This window comes from Equus przewalskii, chromosome 32, assembly GCF_037783145.1.
Source record: "Equus przewalskii isolate Varuska chromosome 32, EquPr2, whole genome shotgun sequence".
In the NCBI taxonomy this organism is placed as follows: domain Eukaryota; kingdom Metazoa; phylum Chordata; class Mammalia; order Perissodactyla; family Equidae; genus Equus; species Equus przewalskii.
Window position 1 is genome coordinate 16197082 of NC_091862.1, and position 24957 is coordinate 16222038.

At 43.7% G+C, this 24957-nt stretch overlaps 1 protein-coding gene across 6 annotated transcripts in view; it reads right to left on the reverse strand.

Moving 5' to 3' along the window:
* The window catches only part of PLEKHG1 (pleckstrin homology and RhoGEF domain containing G1), a 221161-nt gene that overhangs the window by 93613 nt on the left and 102591 nt on the right, over nt 1–24957 (reverse strand). The window contains exon 1 of one of the 6 annotated variants that reach the window (XM_008516999.2): nt 7941–8209. The exons of 4 other annotated variants lie outside the window; for them this stretch is intronic. The gene's annotated coding sequence lies outside the window, so the exon portion shown is untranslated. Of the gene's footprint in view, nt 1–3291; nt 3561–7940; nt 8210–24957 lie in introns of those variants that run through there. One more of the 6 variants, XM_008516998.2, reaches the window with a different exon arrangement.

Genomic DNA, 24957 nt, shown 5'->3' on the forward strand with positions numbered 1-24957 from the left:
AGTAGATAAATTGCCTTACCTAAGTGGTGACTCCAGAATTTCTACCTTTGAGGGCACAGGCATGCCAGTTTGGCTAAAAAGGAGCCTAAGGGAATTCCCTTAAGGCTTTTTATGCAAATGCAGCTGTTTGTACTTTTACCATCTGCTATTTTGTGGTGAGTTAGTGTGGAAGATAAAGGAGATGATAGACAGGGGTAAAAGATACACTAGGGGTTGTGTTATCACTTTGAGAGCCCACTGTTGGTTGTCTACCAAAATCCACTCCCCCTTCTTGTTGAGTGAAGTTTCAGCTGAGCGCACTCCCCAGCCGCCCTACCATTCGACACAGCCATGTGGTCAAGTTCTCACCAATGGAAATGATACGTGCCCCTTTGGGGGTTCATTCCTCAAGCGTTAGACATCATTCCTCCACATTCTTGCCCGTTTCCAAGTGGGCCCCAGATGCGGCAGGAACTTTGCCTGAACCACAAACCTGACACCCATGCCCTAGAGTATGGCAGAGCATAAAGACAGAAGGAACTTTGCAATAATTGGGGCTAGACATGCCCTGAGCCACCACATGAAAAAGTCTGGTTATCCTGAAGCTGATGCACTGGAGAAACCATGTGGGGAAACCACACGGATATGCAGAGAGATGCTCCAGGAACCCCAGCTGCCTGGCCCCCGCTGTTTGAGTGTTTCCAGCCAAGACACCAGACGCGTGAATGAGACACCTCTGTGATGACCCCAGCACTGTCAGGTCCGCCTGTAACTTCATGAGTCCCTGAGCAGAACCAGCTAGCAGAGCCTGTCCCAAACTCCTGCCTCACAGAAACTTTGAGAGATTATAAAAGATCGTTGTTGTTCAAAACTACTAGGTTTTGGAGTGATTTGTTAGGTAGCAAGAGATAGCCTGAACAGTCTCCATTAGAACAGGTCAGCCTTACCATAACATGCCACTGCTTTAACTCTATATCAAAATTACCCTTGGGACTGGCCCATTGGCCAAGTGGTTAAGTTCGCGCTCTCTACTTCGTTGGCTGGGGGTTCACGGGTTTGGATCCCGGGCACCGACCTAGCACCACTCATCAAGCCATGCTGTGGCAGGCGTTCCACGTACAAAATAAAGGAAGATGGGCATGGATGTGAGCTCAGGGCCAGTCTTCCTCAGCAAAAAGAGGAGGATTGGCAGTGGATGTTAGCTCAGGGCTAATCTTTCTCAAAAAAAACCCCACAAAACTATCCTAAAAAACAAACCGAACCAAGCCTCCAAGTTCATTCGCATGTGTCATTGCTTTTAAAAATTTTATAGAAGGAAAAAAATAAACAGAGAGGTTAGGTAACATCGGGCTCAAAGTCGAATTGTGAATCAGAGACTATGGTTTCTGATTTCTAGTCCCTTCTTTGGACGTGGATATAGACGCATAAAATAGTAGGGCAGCAAAGGAGCTTAGAGATCAGGAAATGGAGCATTAAACATAAGCTACTTGTGTAAAACCCATGGTGCCAATGTGCCAAAAGGGCTTCCATAGCGTGTGTGTCTGTGTGTAAAGGAATGGATACATGCCCAACCATGTGTACTGAAAGAGCTCAGGGGACCAGGCAGAAATGAAGCGATGACATAACACTCCCTCCTTTGGTGGGAGGATTTGCATTTCTGCCCTGGCCCTGCCCTGTTGAGGTCTGGATTGCAATCTTTGGGTCTCCGGCTTCCTTGTGTGTAAGTGAGGCCGCTAGACTAAATGACTTCCCCAGGCCCCATCTAACCTTCAGGCGGTGACTCCAACCCTGAAACAGACAGCAAGTCACTGGATGTCACAAGTGCCGTGCCCAACTCCTGGCTGGGATCACAGCATGAGCAGTAACCACAAAATAGCAATTTTCTTCTACTAATGCCAGGTCTTGGATGATGAAAAATATATTACTGACTTTGCCAAAGGCTAGACAACTCTATTTTTAATTTAGATTAAAAAATAATCTATGCTCCAGCTTCCCTTGGAACAGCATTTTCCTGTGAGTGTTGAAATCAGTCTAAAGAGTAACTAAACAATGACGGTTCTATATACAGACTCCATCCGTATTGAACACACGCAGTTGCAACAACATCTCTGTGCAGCTGAGAGGGAGGCATTAGGCTCAATAACATTTTCTTAGAGAAAAAGGAGGAGGAAGAGAATGCAAAGTGTCTAACAATAGAGTCCAGAGTAAACAAATCCATCTAGAAGGTACAGCATCAAACTATTAAATGTCATGTTCTTTCAAATCCCTAAGGGTGTAGAAAATGGTCATAATATACAGTTGAGCAAAATGGGTGCTTTACAAAACATAGGTACAAGGCGATCCCAATTTTGAGTTTAAAATGCCACTTATTTATGATCCACATTAGAAAAAGACTGAAAGGATATCTAATAAAATATTAACATTGGTTTTACCCAGTAGGAGAATGGATGATTTTTTTCCTTTGGTATTTATCTGGAAATATCACTTTTCTTCAACAAGTGTATTACTTTAATAATCTGTAAAGGTTATATAAGGAAGTTAAAATCACGACCTCAGTTTGTATCAAATACTTAAAATTAAAATAATTGATTATTATGTTCAGTATATGATGAATGAAAAGAAATGCCGAATAGATACATTTTCTTTCAAAATATTAGTATCACTAAATTAGAATAATTAATAAAACAAAATAAAATCAGATTTCAATGGGCAACAGCAGTGAACATAATCCATGCCTCCTCCCGAATCATTCCTTTGAACAAAAGTATTTTTTACCAATAAACACTCAAAATGGAACCTGCATCTCCTAAGCCAACTTTGGTTACCACCAGACTCAGACAAAATTTCATCAGTAGAGTTGCTAAGCATAAACTTTGCAAACACTTATTCTGCTCCCTGGCTTAGCCCACAGGAACCTCATAAAGAAAGCACATTAAAACGCTGAGCAAACTTGGGATTTTCATTTTCTCCCCAGAGTCTCAGACATCAGTTCTCTAGATCTTTCAGGCTAACTTTAAGGAAAGATAAACACCAAACCAAACCAGGCAAAAACCATCTAAGACAGACTGCCGTTCAGATGGAGAAAACAATCGCCTTCTAGACGAATTCCATTGTTGGAGAACTCTTTCTACGTCGCATTTACAACAGAACAGTTGTAACATATCCACGCCAGCTGCTGTCCTTGCACAGTGTTGTGAACACAATCCCTGGCGACAGCTTCCCAGCGCTGTGGCCGGTCTCCGGCTGCTCCAAGAGAGAAGGAGCGAGTTTGCCCAGGCATGGTTCTTCAGCCACATTCACGTTAGCACCTACCTGTCCTCTCCCCAGGGTAAGCCACATTGTCTGCCTGCCTTCAGCTGATGTAGTGACCTCACTGGGAGCTCAGTCAGGTAAAACAAGACGGCTTCACTAGTCTGTGCAGCTCCTTCCGTAGAAATATGGCATGAGTCAGCTTCTATCTCTCAAAACCCAACACACAAAGGCTTTACAAAAACCTGATTTGCAACTTTCTCACTGCCTCTTCCCCCCAGTGTGCAGACCACAGACTTCAGCATCACTAAGAGCCTTAAATGAAACATGACATCATTCAATTGAGAAACAGGACAATAGACACCACTGTGGGGAACTTGAAAATGCACACTTCGCTGAGCAACACCCCGCGACTGCCATTCTTTTGTAAACATCAAATACAACCCACACTCTCCTAAAGCAGCCGGGGCTCTACCTTCCTTGGCTCCAGCCACTGTTCTCATTAAACTCCACAAAAGCAGCAAGATCTTCGGAGCTCTGATATTTTCAAGTTGACTTCCCGAATTATAAGTTTGTTTCAAAGTAAATGGACACATCTTTAACACACTTTTTTTTGTTTTGTTTTGTTTTTTTGCTGAGGAAGATTAGCCCTGAGCTAACATCTGTTGCTAATCTTCCTCTTTTTTTGCTGATGGAAGATTAGCCCTGAGCTAACATCTGTCCAATCTTTCTCTACTTTATATGTGGGTCGCCACCACAGCATGGCTGACAAGTGGTATAGGTCCACACCAGGGATCTGAACCCACGAACCTGGGCAGCGGAAGCAGAGCATGCCGAACTGAATCACTGGGACATGGGGCTGGCCCCAGCGTAAGTTTTAAAGTGAAGTTTGGAGGGTGGGGGTGGGCAGTGAATAACGCATAGCTGAAGGAAGTTTGGATACTGTACTTAGCTTCTGTTAACAAGATATTTAATACAGTTTTAAGTAAGCAAATTTAAGTAAGAATACATTGAAGCTTGACTTTTTAAAAAATAGTATTTACAAATCGATCTGAAGACAAATACCTAAAATGTAAATTTAGAAGCATTTCTTAGAAAAACATTTAAGTTCTATGATTTTATATTCATAAATACTAAGTATGAACTAACTTCCAAACTTTAGTAGGAGAGACCTTCAAATTATTTTGGATTTTGACTTCCTTAAGGTCACTTCTCCCTCTTAAAATGCTATATCTATTTTTATATAAAGAGTCAAAAGGTTCATATTTGAAAAAGAAATTGAGTTCTTGGGATGAAGGTTTTCAGAAGTAAAAAACTTGCTGAAAACTGATACTACTGCACCATGGAACAAAAACTCAAAATATGGATTATGCCCAGGCATAGACACCTAAAACTAAACTATTTCAAAGGATTAATATCCTTTAAATAAAGTTCCATTTAAAGCATTCATTTGTGGTTATGGAAAATAAAATTAGCTGTTCATCTTTAATATAGCTGTTTCTATCATACCTATTAAGTAACTTTAAACTAACAACATAATAGGATAATTTGTTTTAATACCTATTTCCTTTCAAAGAAGGCTGAACATATAGAAGGCTACTTAAGTAAAGGAAAAGCCATTTTAATGGATTTATCAGTTAGTTCAGAAGACACTTCTTGCAATGATTTCTCCCCCCGCAAAATTCACTAGTGTGATGGAAATCACTAATTCACAGAGGCTGAAAAGGCAGTTTGAGTGGAGGGGTCCTCTGTTAATCCTCCGTTTTGACCTCCACGGCAGTCTCTCTTGCCCCCAGATTAGGTCCCCAGATCCATGTCTGTTTAGCTAAGAGTCAGCCCAGATCTTACAAGCTCCATCAAGTCTTCCACAACAACTCCAGCCCACTCATCTTTCCACTTGTTACAGTGCTGGTTATTACACTTACAGTAAGCATCTCGTGGTCTCATATTTACCTTTTTTCTAATCGTCTCTCTCCTACTCTGGACTATCAGCTTGGGGAGGAGGGAGCCTCCCTGTACTGTAGATTTGATATTCATGCAGAACATACAAAGATCTAAGTTCTTAGATGGGGTAGTATACACAGAGGCTCCTGGCTTCTTCTTGAGCCATTTGTTTTCTGTGTATAGCCTCAGATCACAAGTTAACTATGTCTATCTTCCAATATAATATTATTGTATTTGAATTTTTCTTTTTTTGGCCAAGAAACGTATTTTTTAAAAGCCGTTTCTGAGAGATGCTGTGTACATTGCAAGTGAATGAAAACAGCAAAGCTGCTTTGAGAGTGGCTGCTGGGCGGTCTGTAAACGTCTCCACTGGACAAGTGGCTCGGCTTGAAGGACAGCCTTGCAGTGACAGCACAGGCCACACTGGATCCCATGGGTCAGCCATCTGTCAGTTCACCTGCGATTCCTGCTTTAGCAAAATCATCAACTTGGATAAGTACAGACGTCTTGTTTCACTCGCAAGGTACTGAAACTGCTCTATATCGCATCCACAAACGTGCAGGATTCATAGTATTTTGAATCCAGTTTTTAAAATTGTGAGCTTTTTCAAAGCAGGGAACACAAACACACACACACATTTTTTGCCTGTATCTTTCTCCCAGGACCAAGTATTTGCTGGATGAATGAACAAATGAATAGAGTGCACAGGGCTTGGGCAGGGAAAACACAGACACCTAATAGCACAAAGGAAAAGAAAAGGAAAGAGAAAGTTACATTTCTTGAGCAACATTCAAGGTTCTTTCATACTTGAGAGCCTTCTGTGTCTCAGTATTTTCTTAAGGCCTCTGTTCGTTCCACCTTAGCTCTGTGATGGTTTTGCTTTCCAGTCCTTTCCGTCTCATATCCCACACACCCGTTACACTAGGCTATTAACATTTCCTGCAGGTGCCCTGCTGTCTTGCCACTGGACTTTGGTGCACGCAGCAAAATAAATCACATGACATGCAAAAGGCACAAATACTGGTCTCCTTGCCACTACCTGCTGCATAATTTATTTGGCAATATTAATAGTAGGTGAAAAGATTGTTTTTGCTCAGCAAAATCTCCTTTTAAATAATAGTGACAGTGGCCACAGATAAAATGCACATTTATGCCTTGTTGGGGAAAAAAGATACTCTTACTGGAAAGCGCTCTTAATTCCCTTGTAGCACAGGTTACACAATCAGGAAATATGGGAGCTATTCAGTGTCCCCGTCAGGAGTGGGGTCACAGAGGTAGAAAAGCAGAGCCCACAGGACGTGTCTACAGCCAGCAGGACACAAACCAGCCAGCGAGCCAACTGCAGGCGAGCCTCACGGCCCAATTAGAGGAAGACCAGAGAGCCCCACCATTTCAAAACATCCCTGTCCAGAAATTTCCCATAGGGCCTGCAATTCCATTAGGAAAAACCAGCTCTTTTTGGTTTAAGGTGAAAGCCATCAGTTAAAACTCTGCTCTCCCCTGGGAAGGGTAAGGAGTCAGCGCCACAGTAGCATGAGTTAGCCTGAGCATCCTTTCAAGGCAATCTACAGGTCTTTTAGGTAGGAGGCCAGGATGGGCTTGTCCGGGAGGGCGGGGAGGAAGCCCAGAGAGCATGCCGTTCTAGGGGCTTCGCAAGGTCTGACCTAATTGAGATACTCTGCTGACTTTGCAGCCAGGCAACGGCTCCAAGAAGCTGGGCAACGAAGGATGAAAGAATGGCCCGGAGAAAGAAAGGAGGCCAAAGGCATGCGCACATTTTTTAGAGTCAGAATGATTTTGCTTTATAGAATCAATACTGGATAAGGCAGATTTAGAAAATAATCTTACATGTTCAGATACAAAGGTGCTAGAAGTTATAAGGAATATTTCAAAACACAACTAATATTTTATATATGGAGCATAACAATTTAACTGCTGGAGGAGGGGGGAACCTGATTATCTTGTGACTTAACAGATTGCCATTGTGACACAATGCCCCCGAAAAATGGGAAAACCAACTATTTTCTAAAGCACAGGCCATTGACAAAATATTCTTGATTTTCTTTTAGTCTATTAGAACTTTTTTTCTTTGAAAGAAAAGGGCATGAGATTATATTTTCTACACATATCCCAGAATAAATGTGAGAAACATTAAAGTCAATTGCATGCCCAGAGGTGTCACACATCCCCAAGGATGTCCCTTAGGAGGACACACTGACCTTCCTCCAGAAAGTAAGACTGAACTACTAACCCCCATCTGCATTGTTTATTAAAAATCTACATACACTCTTCCAGACAGCCTACTCGAAACCCAGAAAATGTCGCCAACTATAAATTCTGCCTTGCTATTGTCATACAAACCAAACTATATACCGTGCGAAACAAACCAAGAAGCTAATCTGGTTTTTTCTTCCGAGAGGACTATTTTCAAAGTGAAATAATTTTAATGGGAAGTGAGTTTGTCTTCACAAATTTAAAAAGGTTATTCTTAGCAAAAGACACAGGTCTAAGGCAGACAAAAGGACTCAAGTGTAGGAGAAATTAAATGAAAGCATTATTTTTTGTTAGTCCTGGTGTGTTGAATCTAATAACGGAAACCAAACTATAAATAATAAATAGTTACCAGCTCTTGAATTATCCAACTGAAAATATAATTCCTCATCCCCTATTGCACTCAAATGCCAGTATTGAGCCATGGTCATAAGGAGTTTAGAAAACAAAGACACAAAGCCCATTATTCATAACACTTTTTCACATCCCATGCTTACCTCGCAATCAAGTTACGATGTACCTTCTCCATCATGTATCAGTCAGTCTGCCATGAAAACCAACTGAGGTCGCCTTGAGGGGCACACGTCTTGGACTCTGAAACCCTCCATGGGCTCATTCCTTGGCCTCTATGGCAATCATTAGCTCTATTTTTCACTCTGTTCTTCTATTAGGATATTTCGGTCTTTATTGTCCAGAAACGATGAAATCAAGTCTTAGTTATTTCTGAACTGAGCAATTTTTGGATAGCAAGCAAGCAATATGTTACAAATGGTCTCTTGCTTTCCATTCTAGATCAGTCCCATCTCTGAGGACACCCTGGGAGGACTTGCTGTGCTAAGCACAATGAACTAATTATCCCTCTAAGAATGCAGTCTGTTTCCAGATGCATTTTTCTCCAGGAGATAACACACATCTAATCCATTCATAACTACAGGCGTTCAGCACAATCTATACTTTCGAAAACATTCTTTCAAAAATGTACTTGAACTTGTAGAATGGGCTTGGAGACTGCTGAAATCCTGCAGGAGTATTTTCCAAAATAATAATTAAAACAGGAATCTATTATAGTTTCAGAGGAGCAGCCATGGAAGTTCGTAACCTTTATGTGAGCTTGCAAAAAACCATCTCACGTCCTGGCAGAGAAGGGAGACAAGCCCCCTTGGGCAGCCTTTTCCCCACAGCTCCAGGGTGATGGAGTGAGGGGGAGGGCTCAGCTCATCGCCAACTGCACCCCAGCCTGCAGACACTGCAATGGTGGGTTCAGAGAGACATTTATCAAAAGCAGCAGAGGTGAGGATGTAAGCTTGTGGGGGAGACAGAGAGAAGCCGCGCAGAGCAGACATACATCTCTGAGCCGGCTCTGAACCTTCCTGACAGCGAATGCCATCCTTTATGATAGCCACCATTGGTCTTCTTCCCCCAATCCCAAGGCTGCCTTCAATGTCACACTGGCTGACAGCTTAACCTCTAGATATACGACCTGAGAGCAAACAGATTTATCCCGGGGGGGCTATCTAACTTCTAGAACTGAAATGGGGTGGTTTGAGGTTCTATTCATTTGGCCTCCTGAACCAAGTCATGAGGACAATCCCATTCGGGCAGAAATTTGTAAAAGCCCAATATAGGTCTCAGTCCAGGAAAGCAGAATTTACTCCTTTCTAAAGGAGCTGAGATGACTTGATTTTTTTAAAAACTAAAGAAGGCAACGAGGGCCGCCAACCTTAGGTGCGTGATTGCAACCATCTTAACTGGCGCTGGTTGCCATGTGTATCTAGGCTTTTCAGAGCTCTGGCACACATAGCAATGACCTGCTGACCTTTCGCCCCACACACTTTCTCTCTACTTCAACTAAGAGCATCAACCGCTTACTCACCCTCGTTCAACAAGGACCCACTCCACACCAGCTTCCGTGCTGGGATCAGTGAAGGGACAAGAGCTTTGCCTTCTGGAAGTTCCTGGCTAGTGGGACTGGCCAGGCAGCAGCTAAGTCACGACAAGCGTGATGAGTGTTACAAAGCATTCGACAGCTGCAGATGTAACAAGAACTGTGCCCATAAGCATTTCCTCTATTTTCCTAAACTGTTTTCCCCCTATTTTCAAACTGCCTTTCAAGTAATATTAAAAATGGAGAGGAACTTTCTGTTGACAGGAAAATCAGGCTAACGGAGTTTGCCTTCATGTATAGTCCCCTTTCCAATCTTGGAGGGTGAGCCCGGTTGGACTCATCTTTCATCTCATATTTAATTACTTGGTCTCCAAGCTGAGAGCCAAACTTGCTGGAAGTTTTTGTGAGTCTAAACACTTGCCTAATTCCCAGTTCCCACAGAGGGACATGAAGTAACTTGTTTATGTTAACAGAACAAAGGGAACAGAGCTCTCTGTTAGGCTACAGGTTCAATCTTAATTAGGCCAAGAAACAAGTGTAACCAAATTTATTTTGGTTTATTCGGAATAGAAATTTTCGAATCCTTTACAAGTATATGAAAGAAAAAAAGAAAGAAGGAGAAAAAGCCAAAACATTCACACTAGACATTGAGAGGTAGGATTCTGGGGGACCCTCACTACACAGTGATCTAGTGTCTACATTTTCTTTTCTTTCTTTTTTTTTTTTTTTGAAGATTAGCCCTGAGCTCACATCTGCCATCAATCCTCCTCTTTTTGCTGAAGAGGACTGGCCCTGAGCTAACATCCATGCCCATCTTCCTCTACTTTATATGTGGGATGCCTGCCACAACATGGCTTGACAAGCGGTGCCATGTCCGCACCCAGGATCCGAACCAGCGAACCCTGGGCCACCAAAGTGGAATGTGCACGCTTAACCACTGCGCCACCAGGCTGGCCCCTCTACATTTTCTTGAATGAATGTGTATTATTTGTGTAGTTCAAATAGAAGAAAAAAATCAGTTTATGTGATGGTTATTTCCCATCCTTCCCAGCCCTGCTCTGGTCAGGTCTGCATGCTCTGCCCCCTACTGGCTGCTCCCAGCTGGGTTTGGCCAATGGGAGACACCAATATTATGAGGCAGGAGGAGAGGGAAATATGGCCTTTCTTTCTGCTCCCTGGCTGATTAGGGGTCTGGTGTTTCACAGTGGCTGCATCTGAGGCCACCTCATGTCCACAGTTCCAGCTCTCATTGGGCTCTTTTAGCTATGTTGCCTCCTTGGTCCCTTGGGGGTCACTGTGTGTTGTCCCAGGGAATCAAGGTTAAGGCTTCCTGCCATTGTTGCAGTCTCTGGGTGATTCACATTCCTTGCTGGTTCCCTTGGCCACATCCCCTTTAAGGAAGTAGCCCCTCCAGAATCTCTGCTCTGAAAAGTTGGATTTTCCATGCTTAGTCAGAACGTTGACCATAGCTTTTTACTGGGTGGTGTACTGCCAAATGTTAGCTCACTTTTTGATTTACAGCCTGCTTGATTCTGGTCAATGAAACAAACACATAATTAGAACTGATTCTATGCCAGAAGCATAGTTTTGAATTTGATATCTACCAATATATTCACTTACTCAACAATATTTATTGAGCAGCTACTATGTGTCAGGCACTATCTAAGCATTAAAGACACAACAGGGAACTAAGCAGGTAAAAATCTCTGCCTTTATGGAGTTTGTTTTCGAGTGGGGGATGTATGAACTGAAATCCTATGATAACAGTATGTCAATATTGGAAAGACACTCTGAGGGTTTCTAATCTAGCTCCTTGTCTGGTGTTTGAATGATCACTTACAACAGCTCACTGAGCATGCCCAGTCTCTGCTTGGAGACTGTCAGTTGCCAAGCCCTGGATCCCTGCTCAGATGGTCCATCACAATTCGGGTACTTCTAATCTTTAAAGTGCTGTCTCACATCGAGCTGAAGTTCTTCAAGCACCACTCCAGGAAAACACAGGACAAATCACACCTCACCTCCATTTTGGTGTTCCTTAATTATCTGAGATGCTATCAGCTCTCCCACGTATTTTCCTCTTCCTTCAAATATTTATTGAGTAACTCCCTAAGTGACCCCTGGAGGCAGGGTTCAACAGAGTAGGGGGATGGGGGCGTGGGGTGGAGAGCTGCCCCTTGTGCTTTGGGGAACATGGGATAGCACTTAAAAATGGCATCTGATTACCTTGTCCATGTGTCTCAAGATCTCGCTTTCTTATGGCTTCCACCAAATGGTTTTCAGAATCTTAAAAATTTCCATGTCACCTTACTACTGTAAAAAACGTGGAAAAGATGCTATTTTTAGAGAACACCCTCTGGGAAATAAATGGTCGCCCTGCTCCTCCTAAGTCAGACTTTGAGATGCAGCAACAACACTCTGACCCCAAAGGGCATGGAGCGTGGCCAGGGAGACAGACACTGAACCATCACACGAGAAAGTGATTACTTCTATGAGATGTGTACTATGCAGGGAAGGCAAGGGCAGCTATGAAAACATGGAAAGGGGGACCAGGTCTGGTTCGAGGTGGTCAGGGACGGCTTCCCTGCAGAAGCGATGTGGGAACTGACACCTGAAGGCTGAGAAGAGGTTACCTAGGGGAAGCCAGGTGTAGAGAAGAGACCGTCCAGGTCCTCTTACTTCCTGGAAGCGTAGACTGCTGGTATCCTTGGCATTACAACCACAGGGACCACCAGCCTGGATTTTTATCTGGACACTCTTGTTTACAAATATACTGTTGCATATCACAATTAATAGCTACGTTTACTGTAGCCATGTCCCCTTATTACAGAATCTTCTGGTTTCCTTCTCTACTCTGGGGTGACCCCTACCTCTGATCTGCATCTATCAGCCTCTCTTCTGGGTTTTTCTTACTCCCCCTCCAGACACTGGGCAGCAACCATGACTCTGTTCTTGCTCAGTCACTTGGACGGGGCCCCCGAGTGGGTGCAGTCACAGCAACTCAAAACACAAACTTCCCTGCTCAGCATTTTCATCGAAGTATAATCAGATCAAAATGAACATCAAAGGAGCCCTAAAAGGAGAAGGGGTCCCAAAGGGACAGACTGGGGGACAAAAGGACAGTTTGTGTTGCTATTTCTAGGGGCCTTAACAATTGACCATGTGCATTCGAGCCTTGGGTATTTCCCAAGACCAGGTGGTCACCTTTCCCGGGGTACCCAAAGCCAGGGACAACTGCCCAGTGTCAGTATGACTCCAAACATAAGACATGTGCTTAGGAGTCTGGACAAATTAGGATGTGACAAATGGCAAACCCCAATGCATCACGCTGCTCTACGAGTATTGGGGAGGGAGGTTTTCCCCAATCAGCCTAGTGATGTAATAATAAAAACCATCCCTGAAGCTGAACTGAATTTGTTCAATCTAAACCATCATTTACTGCTCATGAAATGACACACAGACAGGACATAAGACTCGGAGGAATGGAGATGTGTGGCATCTCAGTTCTACCAGGCAATTTTGTTATCTTGGGCAAGTCAGTAACCTCTTTGGGTTCCAGACTCCTTCTGGATTAGTGAAATGGCAACTCTGGAGTCTGTGACATTTAAGAACACTTTCCAGATCTATGAACACGAAATTCCATGGTTTGGGGTGATGTGTTGACACAATGACCCACTTGTTAACTCCACAAACAGGCTCTCATGTAACTTGAGGATCTTAAATGTGGTCCCACCATTATCGCCAGATAACCGTGAACTGATGCAAAATCCAGGAGCCCGCGGACTCTGTATAGGAAACCTGCTTTAGATGACCTATAATTCCTTATATGGCAGAACTTGTGATAAACACTGTAACTCAACTATGATCAATAGAAAGCTTCCCCACAAAAACTTTCAACAATATCACCTGACTGTAGACCAATGTCTAGCATCAACATCATGCTTTTTACTTATTCATTGACATCATCTCCACTTTCTGCAAATTGCATTCTGGAAACCAGGTTATAACAAAGATTATGAAATAGTTCATTTTACCACAGGGGTATATAATTTGGGGTTGCATCCCAAATACCCATCCTAAACTACTCCTGGAAGAGTGTTAACATAAAAGTTGGTGTAAGTGTACAACTGCAAAAATTATGCTCCTCTAACACACAGATAATGAAGTATGGTTTGTTTTGAATTATCCAAGGAGCTCATATATTTTAAGTAGACGTTCAATTATGGTGATTAGAACAAATTCATTGTAATGAGTGTCCATTGAGCCTCCATGGAAATTGGGTGAATAAGACTGGGAGACACTTTGCAGCTGTCGCTGGAACTGGTTTACTAGCTTTGATTGACTGGCTGATGGGCTGACGGCTTGATTTTCAAGGGGCTGGTCTAAGATGGCTCCTAGAAAAAGAATCCTGACAATATGTGAAACTGGGATTCAGATATTTTCAGGTGTACATCACAGATTCTGTGAGGGGAGCTGAGGTGGGGCCAGAGGTGAGAGATCTGATGGTAATGGGAGACTTGGTGGCCCTGGGAGAGAGGGAGAAGGAAGTCTGGCATGATACACAGAATCAGCAGAAGGACACGGAGGGCAGGGGAGGTGCTGGTTTCTGATTTCCTAAGTGGCAAGTCCTCAGGTTGGCCTCACTCCTGCCATCCCAGCAGCCTGCGTGCGAATGCCCTGGAGGAAGAAGAGACGGGGTGGTAGGGATAACAGCTGTAACATCTCAAGCAACAGCCATGGGATTCTTCCATCTAAGAGAAGAAAACACAAGCGTGAAGGGAGCCCTTTCTCCCACAGAGAGAGGCAAGCATCAGCAGCCTGGGCGTAGGGGTTGAGTGGCCAACCAGGTGAACTCCCGTGGGAGCCTGGAGACTCCAAATATCTCAGGGAGGAGCTCCTGGGAGGGAAGGCATCCTGGAGTAAAGGGTGGTGACAGGGGGAATGGGGTGCCAGGGAGGGAAGCACTGCCTGGGAGTAGAGGAAAATGGGTGAGGTCTGGTCCCTGTGCCAGTGGGAAGGGACAGCTGAGCTGGCCAAGTTTAGTCTTTTAATCTCACTTAACCCACGCCCATAGGGCCTGTGAGGGCTGGCGTGAGCTCAAGACCCCCCAGAAGTTGTGATCTGAGGCTGAGCAGGCAGGGCGTGACCTGAAGACTTATTTGCCAACACTGGGTTTGAATTTCTTCGAATTGATAAACCAAATTTTAAAAATCGGGATATTTCTCATAAAAGTCCAGATTTTTTTGCTTGGGGAGGGGAGGCCAAAAAAAGAAACACTAAACATTGGTCACCAGTAGTCTTACAGCCCTACTTCACAGCCATGGGTGGAGCTAAGCTTGCCCCCCATACCCTGGCCATGACCTTTCCGCAGTCCGCACCATTCCCTTCAGTATTACATGGTCCGCCTTCACTCCTTTCCATGGGCTGCCTGGCCCCGGAGCCTGGTGGCCTTTGGCTCTGGGTTACACACCTGGACACGTGTGGACACCACACCATATACTAGGTGAGCCCAGAATGACCAGATTCCTAGAAATAATCTGGTTAAGAACAACTTATTTCTCTCATGAGTCACACGAAAGTGAAATATACAGAATTAAAAATATCACTTGTTGTTTGTTATTCCATCCAAGATTAGGCCAAAAAAAAAAAAAAGTGCCATAAGACCAAAACCACCATGGAAAGACTTAGTGAGGGGAGAGGGGGAAATGCGCACAGTGAGCGTGGGGAGAATATCAAGTGTCGGTCAAAAACTTTGAATTGCTTTTACCATTTAACCTCATGATCTCTTATTTTTGTTTTTCCATTCTTCATGTTAATCAAAGTCTTTATCCTACTCGTTCTTCTACCAACCTACAACATATTAGTAAATGGTAGAATTTATTCAGGGTCTCTATGAAGGGATTGAGATAGAAGAAGTTGTTTAACTGGTAATTCTGCCAAACCAAATACCCAAATAACTCGGTGTCACCGTTTTTGACATTTAAAAATCCTGGGACAGCAGGACAAAAACCGCAGTCCCGGTTGAATGAAGGAAAAATGACACATTATCTGGCAACAGTCGGGGGTCCTGCCATCTACAGACCCTCATACAAGTATTGAAGTGGGGACTTGTTTTTGATACTCTTTTGGAAAAACAAGCCACAATTCACCATAAATGCCAAAATTTACATGTATCCTAATCTCATAAAACATCAGTTTTGTTGTACTTTTAAAAAAAATAATAGGGCAGAAGTTAAGACTTGGAATTGAACATCCTAGTCCCACCAGAAGAAACAAGAGCTGTGAGACTGGGTTTATGGGCAAGAAAAACAGAGGAAAATGCAGCCCCCCCTAAGTTGGAAGCGCTTGTGTACATTTTGACGCTGAGCATTTAAGAGGCTACCCAGAGGCATTCATTAATCATCAGCATTTTTCCTAGAAAGGGGAAAACCCCCACCCTGTACCCCACACCATTGTTTACTCTTTCTGAACCCTGGAGATAAAAATTTTAATACCCAGAGGCCTCAGTGAAGATTTGAGGATGTACCCAAGTCTTTCTGAAGAAGCAGCGTCTCTGATATGCGATATCTTCCCTCAGGAACAGGAGGAGGAAGGGTGGGTGAGGGGGATGGAAAAACAAAACCGGCTACTTTCCCCTAATCCTGATGTGGGAGAAAAAGCAGAAAGCTAAACGCTCGCCTGAGGGCAAAAGGAACTCCAGACGCAGAGGAATCAAGCACGTCTAACAAACTTCAGCCCACTTAACCAGCTTACGTTTCTCTTCAGTTTTGTTTTTGAGGCCACCGGTTTCGGCACACCTGGCATCTGGCCCCTGGCCTTCAGAGGCTCAGGTGACATTCTCGGTGAGGGCCAGCGTAGGGCAAGGCCCGGAAAACCCCGATTCTGGACAAATGAGGACAGCCTGGTGTTTGCGTCTTTCCTCTGGGGTGCTTCTCTGGAAAGCCCATGACAAGAAAGTGTCAGAGAGATTCTTTTCCTCTTCTGCATCAAGAAATCCCGTTCCACGATTTTATTAAAGAAAAAAAGTTCCTCTGAAGATGACGTAAACCGTTTAAAATTTATGAAAATGAGTGCTCTGATGGCATACCTTCAAAATGGTTTGCGTTTCACTTTTTTGTAGACATTTAGAGATTTTCATCTATTTATATATTTTAATAAATCAGTTATCGGCATGGTGTTGTGAACCAGATGCTTGACGAGTGAAACTGGCGATGTTAGTACATGCTCTAAACCAGCATTTTCCCAGGTGGGGTTCAACACTTCTGCAGTCAGTGTTAGGGACTGAACTGTGTGCTCCCCACCCCGCAAATTCGTATGGTGAAGCCCTAAACCCCAATGCGACTGTACTTGGACATAGGATCCTGGAGGTGGTAATTAAGGTTAAATGAGGTCATAAGGGTGGGCCCTGATCTGATAGGACTGGAGTCCTTATAAGAAGAGGAAGAGACACCAGAGGGCTCTTTCTTTCTTGGCTCATACACAGCAAAGGCCACATGAAGACACAGCGAGAAGGCAGCCGTCTGCAAGACAGAAAGGGAGGCCTCAGCAGAAACCACTCTCCTGGCACACCGATACTGGACTTCTAGCCTCTAGAACTGTGAGAAAGCAAACGTCTGTTATTTAAGCCACTAGTCTATGGTATCTCGTTATGGCAGCCTGAGCTGGCTAACACAGTCACCAGCAGCTTGTTATTTTCAACAAGCAACCAGATTGATGGTTCCAGTAAACTGGAATCTTTAGGGATGGGAAACCAGAATGGGTATTGGTATCTAAGCTCCCTGAGGGACTTTTGGGCATTTGGGGTAAAGGTTGAGAACCACTGTTCCAGGGGATATCGGGGGACGGGGGACACAGACAAACTCAAGGCTGCCGCCAGCCCCCACCCTCTCCCTCAACCTCCCCTATTCCATCACCCCAAAGAGGAAAAGTTTTATGGGGTCAACAACACACGAGAGGCCTCAGGCACTTAAGATTAGGCTCCCCAGACAAGGAATAGAAGGTTGTAAGTAGAACTCATCAGGAATCAGGTTGGAATCCAGGGTGAGGTACTTTGTAGGCAAAGCCACTTCAGTCTCTCTATTGGGGCTCATTCTGAAAGGACAAGAGGGGCCCTTGAGACCCACATGAGATCTGTCCGGTTCCATGTAAGGGGACCGGAGGAAGGTGTGGGTGTGAAGCCAAAGGTCAAAGTAAGAGTGGCTGTGTGCTGTGGACACTGCCCACCCCTCAGGGGCCAGTGTGCAGATGGTTGGTTGGTGCTGGTGGGTTTGCACCTGGGATCCCAGCCATATCCTCCCTCCCTTCAAAGAATCAACCAAGACTGATTTTCAATACCCTAATAGGTAACAGCGGAGTTGGACCATCAACCATTGAGCATCCTTTCAACTCTGAAATTCAAGGGCCAATGAAAATAAATATTTGCTCTTGTTAAACTCTTTCTTAAACTCCTCACGAAAATCACCACAGTAAAGATTCTAGTAAGTCAGCCAAACTAACAAGACTTGAAATTAACGGAGTTATAGTGTCAGGAATAATAACAGGATATAAGCAAATTCAAAGGCACCAAGCATGTTCCACTAAGTAAACGCTACACGAAATCCTGCAAGTCTTCAAAAATCACGGTATGAAACAATAACTAAACACCATTTGAAAGACAGCATGTTCTGTGGAGGATGCGATCAGGGCACTAGGATTATTTCCTTAAGGTGATTCTTCCATATTGCCAAGGTGGACAGCCACGGCTGTGCGAAGAATGCTGCCATGCCTCCAAATTAAGGTAAAATTTAACAAGAAGGCAGAACATTTTCTAGATTTATTTTTTATATTACAAGAAGTACTCTTCAAGTAGAACAGAGCTCTCCTAATGGACAGAATAAAATTATCTTTCAAGTATTGAGTCAAAATCTAAAAATCCTCAGGACATAATCTGTGTATTCTAACCTGCTTCCATTTTGAATAAAATCATGGCAAAGAGATGTGTAAGGACCGAGGGAGGAAAGAACACTCTGGTTTGCTCGACTGTGAGACTGAAACCTGGGTGTGGCTTCGCCTCCCTGGCAGCTTGGATCTTCTCCAAGGACGTCGGCCATTTTCTCGTCTGAAGGTCCACCCCGAGAGAGGGAGAATGAGCAAGATCAACACACAGGCCTGGGCGAGGTCCTGTGCCTTCTGTAGGTGCAGATGAGAGAAGCACTGTTGGGTCCCCAGTGCCCTTCAGAAGGTGCTCCATACACTGGAGCTTTTGACAACCACTGCTTGTCCTGTTGTGCTTTTGAAGTAACAAACGATGTCTGTGTCTCACTTGCCGAAAGTTTAGTTTTATATTTTAAAAGTATAACAGCTAAACTGGTGATGTCAAAGGGTGACTTATGGAGTGAGATAGACCTAGTTTATAAATCTTGGACCTATGACATACCATATAATCATGGATGGTAATTTCAGTCAACTTCAGTCTCTCTCAAATCAGGGACCACCATATTTTACAGGGTTACCATTTGATTTAAGTGATATGACACTTACAAAACATCCATGATGGTACTTGGCACCCAACAGGCACCCAATCGTATTAGCTTCCTTTCCAGGATGGATATACAATTATCAAATGGCTAAAAAGAATCCCAAATACAGGAAGTCTAACCTCGGTTTATCCATTTTTTTTCCAGTTAGGACATGGAGGCCTTCGCAGGTCTCACACGCGACCCCATCGCCAGATTTGTAACAATCACCAACGCCTTCCTATGGAATGATTGCTTATTCTTTAAAAATTCAGTTGCATGGCATCCTTAGACAATCCCCCCATATGGAGCCTTCCTACGAATGAAAATTTTTAACATGTCTGATTTATTATCTTATTTCTTTAGCAAGTGCTTAAGAGCCCTTTTAATGCATAGCCCACGTATAGGAAATAAGGCTGTACAAGCTGTAACTCCTATCCTCTAATTTCCACAAGTTTTTAGGGGGAGAGAGATAGGTCTTCTGACACCTAACATGTGAGTTATTTCCTCCTGTGTGCCAGGCGCTGTTCTACGTGCCTTAGATCAATTCCGCACAACCTCCTCAGGACACAGGTGCTATTATCTCAATTTTATGGATGAAGAACTGAAGGAACAGGAGAATCCAGTAGGCTGCTTGGGAGTACGATGCTACTAAGTGGAGGCACCAGAATTTGGACCTGGGCAGTCAGATTTCAGTGAGTAACCCTCCTACTCACTATGCAGTGCTGCCAGATATGTAAATTTGCCTCACAGATTTATAGAATTAGCTTGGGATTTGCGTCTTAGAGTTCAGAAAAGGGGCCTTAGAAATACTTTACTCTTAATCTTCCATTTTATAGAAGAAGAAATTGAAGCCTGGAAAGAGGATCCCGCAAGGTAAGCCAGCCCAGGGGTCCTCAAACTTCAGCTGGCATCGAATCCCCTGGAGCGTTTGCTAGACACAGTGGCGGGTCCCACCCTCAGAGTCCCTGATTCTGTGGGTCTGGGGCAGGGCTGAGAATCTCTAACAAGTTCCCAGATGGTGTTGATTTGCAGGTCTTGGGAACGAATTTTAAGAATCAATGACCTAGTTAGTGGCTGAGCCAGAACGAAGCTTCTGCTTTTCTTGCTTTGCATCTTCCCAATAAACGGTGGATCCCAGCTGCTCTACAACAAGGACAGGCTGAGGTTGGTCAGCCTGCTAGAGCAGCCCAGAGCACAGGCCTGCAATGCTCTCCTCCCAACTCAGCTGAGACATCTGGAAGCTTCTATGTGGCACGTTACACTATGATTCACTATAGTATTAGTACTTTGTTACCATCCTATCTACCCACCCCAGCACATAACCCACCCAAAACAATGCAAACCTGTTTGTGCCCAATAGTAAAGATTATTCTCACTCGGAGCTACTTATCAAAACTTCTGACCTCAAATTTGGCTCTTTCAATGCAAAACATCGCAGGAGTTAGCAAAAACAGCAGAGGTCACCGACAACTGCCAGTATTTATCCTCAGAAGAGAAGGATGATTAGACAATTTCAAAGTTTTCTTTTGTTTACATTATAATTCAAAAGGAAATCCTTTTGTTTATTTGTTTAGCTAAGAGGCTCCATTGCCTTTCATTCAGATCCCTAGTCGAGGGAAGTATTTTGAAAGCAGGGACATTATTTAACTATTCTTCCAACTTGCCACGTTTAAAATCGCTTCGTTTTCGTGCCGTCACGGGGTGTTCTAAGCTTAAGTGATTTAATGAGTGTAAGGCATGACTGAGCCTGGCAAATACTAATGGCTCACAGAATGTCAGGCTCTCTGAACATTACTGCTCCTTTTATTTAAGAAAGCCCAGCGCTGGCCCCTTCACATAGGCAAGCTGGTAGGCATGGCAGAGTGAGTAGACAGACCTCATAATCAAAACTCTTTCTTCCCCTTTAGCAAGGTGATTCAGACACAGAGACTCAGGAAGCATTTATGGAGCACCAATATTTACGAGGCAATTATCTGTTACTTCACAGGACTTCATACTTGGTAGTTACTTAACGTTGAACCAAAGCATCTTTTCTGAAGACCTGCTAGGCACTGGAGACCTCAGGTAAGGGTTCTGGAGAACAGCTACATTTAAAATATTTTTAATTTGGAAATACAAATCCACAAGAAGTTGCAAAAAAAAGTACAAGGAGATCTCTTATATCCTTCACCCAGTTTCCCTGGAGTGGTAACATTTTACAAACTATAGTAAAGTAACAAACCAGGAAATTGACATCAGTCTAGCCCACAGAGTACATTTAAACTTCATCAGTCTGAAGGACAGTTGCATCCTGGTTGAGAAGGGCATAAAAACAAAGAGAAGAAATAAAAAGGAGATGTACAGGTGATGAAGAAAATCACCAACGTCATGTCATCTGATGTTACTTTGAAATTTGCCTTTGTACTAGCCATGAGGAAAAGATATTAAGCACATAAATTATATAAATAAGACGCTCCCTGAAAAAAGGACTTAAAAGAATTTTTTTTCAGAGACTGAGCTTAACAACTGTAATCAAATTAACCTGTTTTCCAAATCATCTGTAGATATGAAGACATATTAATGAAGTCAGCCTCTGAAAGAGGTGAACCCTAAAAAAAGTGAGAGGTGGGGCTGGCCCGGTGGCATAGTGGTTAAGTTCGCATGCTCTGTTTTGGCAGCCCAGGGTTCGCGGGTTTGGATCCCGGGTGCAGACTTAGTACCCGTCATCAAGCCAGACTGTGGTGGCATCCCACATAAAATAGAGGAAGATTGGCACAGATGTTAGCTCAGGGCCAATCTTCCTCAAAAAACAAAAAAAAAAGTAAGAGGTGAATCCAAGATTTGATATACACAGATCCTAACCCTGCTCAAACACACATACAATCTGCCACAACTGTCATGAAAGAATAAACAAGAAGCTTCAAAACCTTCTATATTGCCCTGCCTGGAGTGGCTTATAGGAGGTAACTGGATCTTGTTACATTTCCCCCACTAATCTTTAGAAGTCCTCATTCCTATATTTGCTATAAATTAGTCTTATTATTAGTCTTTAAAGGTTCCCTTGAGCACACTGTTTTCTTTTCTTTTTTTTTTTTTTTTTTAGGAAGATTAGCCCTGAGCTAACATCTGTTGCCAATCCTCCTCTTTTTGCTGAGGAAGATTGGCCCTGAGCTAACATCCGTGCCCATCTTCGTCTATTTTATGTGTGGGACGCCTGCCACAGCATGGCTTGATGAGCCATTTGCATGTCTGCACCCGGGATCTGAACCGGTGAACCCCAGGCCACGAAAGCAGAATGTGCAAACTTAACCACTTACCCACTGTGCCATCAGGCTGGCCCCTCTGTTTTCTTATATATATATGTATTTGGAAATATTAAAACTAAATATTTCAATGAGCTGGAATAGGTAAGGCTTTATTTACTCTGTATCTCATTTCCATAATATATAGTCAGGTTAGGGAGTCAAATCATTAACATGGAAACAACTTTCTTAACTAACAATCATCTTTCAAAATTGGTACAACAAAGAGAGTTCACAGCTGACCTCCTGGTTTGATGCATGCGCCAATGTTTGGCCTTTAGCCATAACACTAAAAAAAACAAGCAGCCCACCAGTAGAACACAATGTTCAAAGCTTCTAAGAAGCACATTCTCCAGGTCTATCAGAAAGGACTAGAACTACTCCCCAGGCAGGTGACGATGTGGTGACATTTCTGATTGTTCACCGTAAGAAATCTGCCCTGGTATTAGGAAAGAAAACACAGCATTTCCCCGCTGCACGGTGGGGAGCTGTCTGCGGCAGTCAGCCCCAGCGAGGCCGGCCAGCGTAAACAGATGTTCCAAGGGGTGGAGAAGCCAAACCCTGCCCCAGCCGTACACAGAGAGCTGACGACCCCCACTGGGGTCCCCTGAATTCTGAAAGACCAAGCAGAATCTGGCAAAGGCACCCCTCTTCCAGGGCCAGCCCTGGGAAAGATTCTGAAACAGGGGAAGGTTGTCCTGGACCACACTGGCGCCACCTCCCCCATCCCCAGGCCCCCCCCACCCCACGACCCACGTCCCAGTTGAGTGTCCGGAAACCTCCCCATCCTCCTCCCCCTGCCCGCCCAGGACTCCCTCCTTCAAAGCCTGGTGCCCTCAGCCCCAGCCAACCTGCCCCAGGCAGACAGCCAGAGAGTGTGAGCCAGACTCCAAGTCCAGTGCTCTCTCCACTGTCTACAGCAGGTCAAACTGGTCCATAGGTCTAAGGAGTTGATAATTCCCTACTTTATCCATTTTTTGAAGAAGAAGAAGTTTAGCCCTGAGCTAACTACTGCCAATCCTCCTCTTTTTGCTGAGGAAGACTGGCCTTGAGCTAACATCCATGCCCATCTTCCTCTACTTTATATGTGGGACACCTACCACAGCATGGCTTTTGCCAAGCGGGGCCATGTCCACACCCGGGATCCGAACCGGTGAACCCGGGGCCGCCAAAGCAGAACGTTCAAACTTAACCACTGTGCCACCAGACCAGTCCCAATCCATTTTTGTTTTAAGCTCAAGGATTTAGAAATTGCTTGTAATGCTTACTTTTCAGAATCAAAGGATCACATATATTCTATTTTGGCTCCTGGAGAAATTTTAAAGATTTTAAAAAATTTTTTTCCTTTTTCTCCCCAAAGTCCCCCGTTACATAGTTGTATATTCTTCATTGTGGGTCCTTCTAGTTGTGGCATGTGGGATGCTGCCTCAGCGTGGTTTGATGAGCAGTGCCATGTCTGCGCCCAGGATTCGAACCAACGAAACACTGGGCCGCCTGCAGCGGAGCACACGAACTTAACCACTCGGCCACGGGGCCAGCCCCTCCTGGAGAAATTTTAAAATGCTTAAAAGTATTCCTATATTTAAAAGTACTTCTGATAATAACTTATAGTTTCTAATCAATCTTTAGCAAAATGTAGCACAGTGTGTATATATATCTATATACGAGTATGTGTGTGTATATGTACACATATGTGTGTATGTGTGTATATATATATAAAATTTAGAGCCATCAAAATAATCAAAATCAAGGAATTTTTCATTGGCCACAGCATAATTTTTGCATATTTTTCTTGTAATTCAAAAGTAATTTCTTTCTTTGAAATGTAACAAGTTCTGCTATTGAAGAGATGACACATGAAGAGACAACCACCTCTGTAACAGTTTTCAAATTTGATTTCTAACCACCCCCCAGAACACCAGCACTGGACTCAGCCTCATGCACACAAAGAATACTTTTAAAGAATACTTACCTTGAGACCCTCTTCCTCTGCACAGACGATTTCTTAGATCTCTGGAGTTAAAAGTGCTCGTAAAATTACACTCGTGAATCAGTTATTCATCTTTCAAATTCTGGCTGGCTCGAGATCCCTTTCGTGCATTTAGCATAGAGATGCAGTTGTTCAGAAACACACCCACAGAGTGAGATCAATGGGGTTGACGAAAAACAGGCCCTTGGAACAAGCGTTAATGCATCCCCAGGAAGGGAGATGTGTGTGTGCATTTGTGTGTGTGTGTGTAACTAGATATTCAAAGTGTTTAGAGCAAGATTAACAAGTGTCTAAATGTCATCTTCTGATTTCAAATTAAAAACTGCAGGTTTTATTCCAGAGCTGGCAGCCTGCCATCACTGCAGGCCTTGAAGTGGCTCAGGGCTTTCAGGAGAAGGGAAAAAGACTTCCTCCGCAGAGCCCGCCACTTCTCCCGCAGGCGGCATTACTGATGGGCTCTCGGTTTTAGCATGAATTCCACTGCCAGACTTCCTAGACTTTCAACTCCAACTATCAAAGAAATGATTTAAAGGCTAGATAGACTTCTAAAAATATTTACAGAGGGAAGACATTCTAGAATATTCTCTGTGATCTAAACTCTTCCTCATCACGATCTTGATATATAGCCAGGGCTTTTGACATGATGTTAGGCTGATAACCAGCTTTCTGTACACCGTGCATAACTTGCGTAAAGAGTGCCCCAGGTTCACTTGACTAGTTGTGAAAGAGGCCAAGAAAATGATAAATTAACATTTTTTTAAGGTGAAGCTTCTGAATTTGTTATCTGAATGCTTCCCTCTTCCCCTTGCTTCCTGACTACTGTGCCTTAATTTAGTACACTTGGTCACTCTGTGGATATTTTCA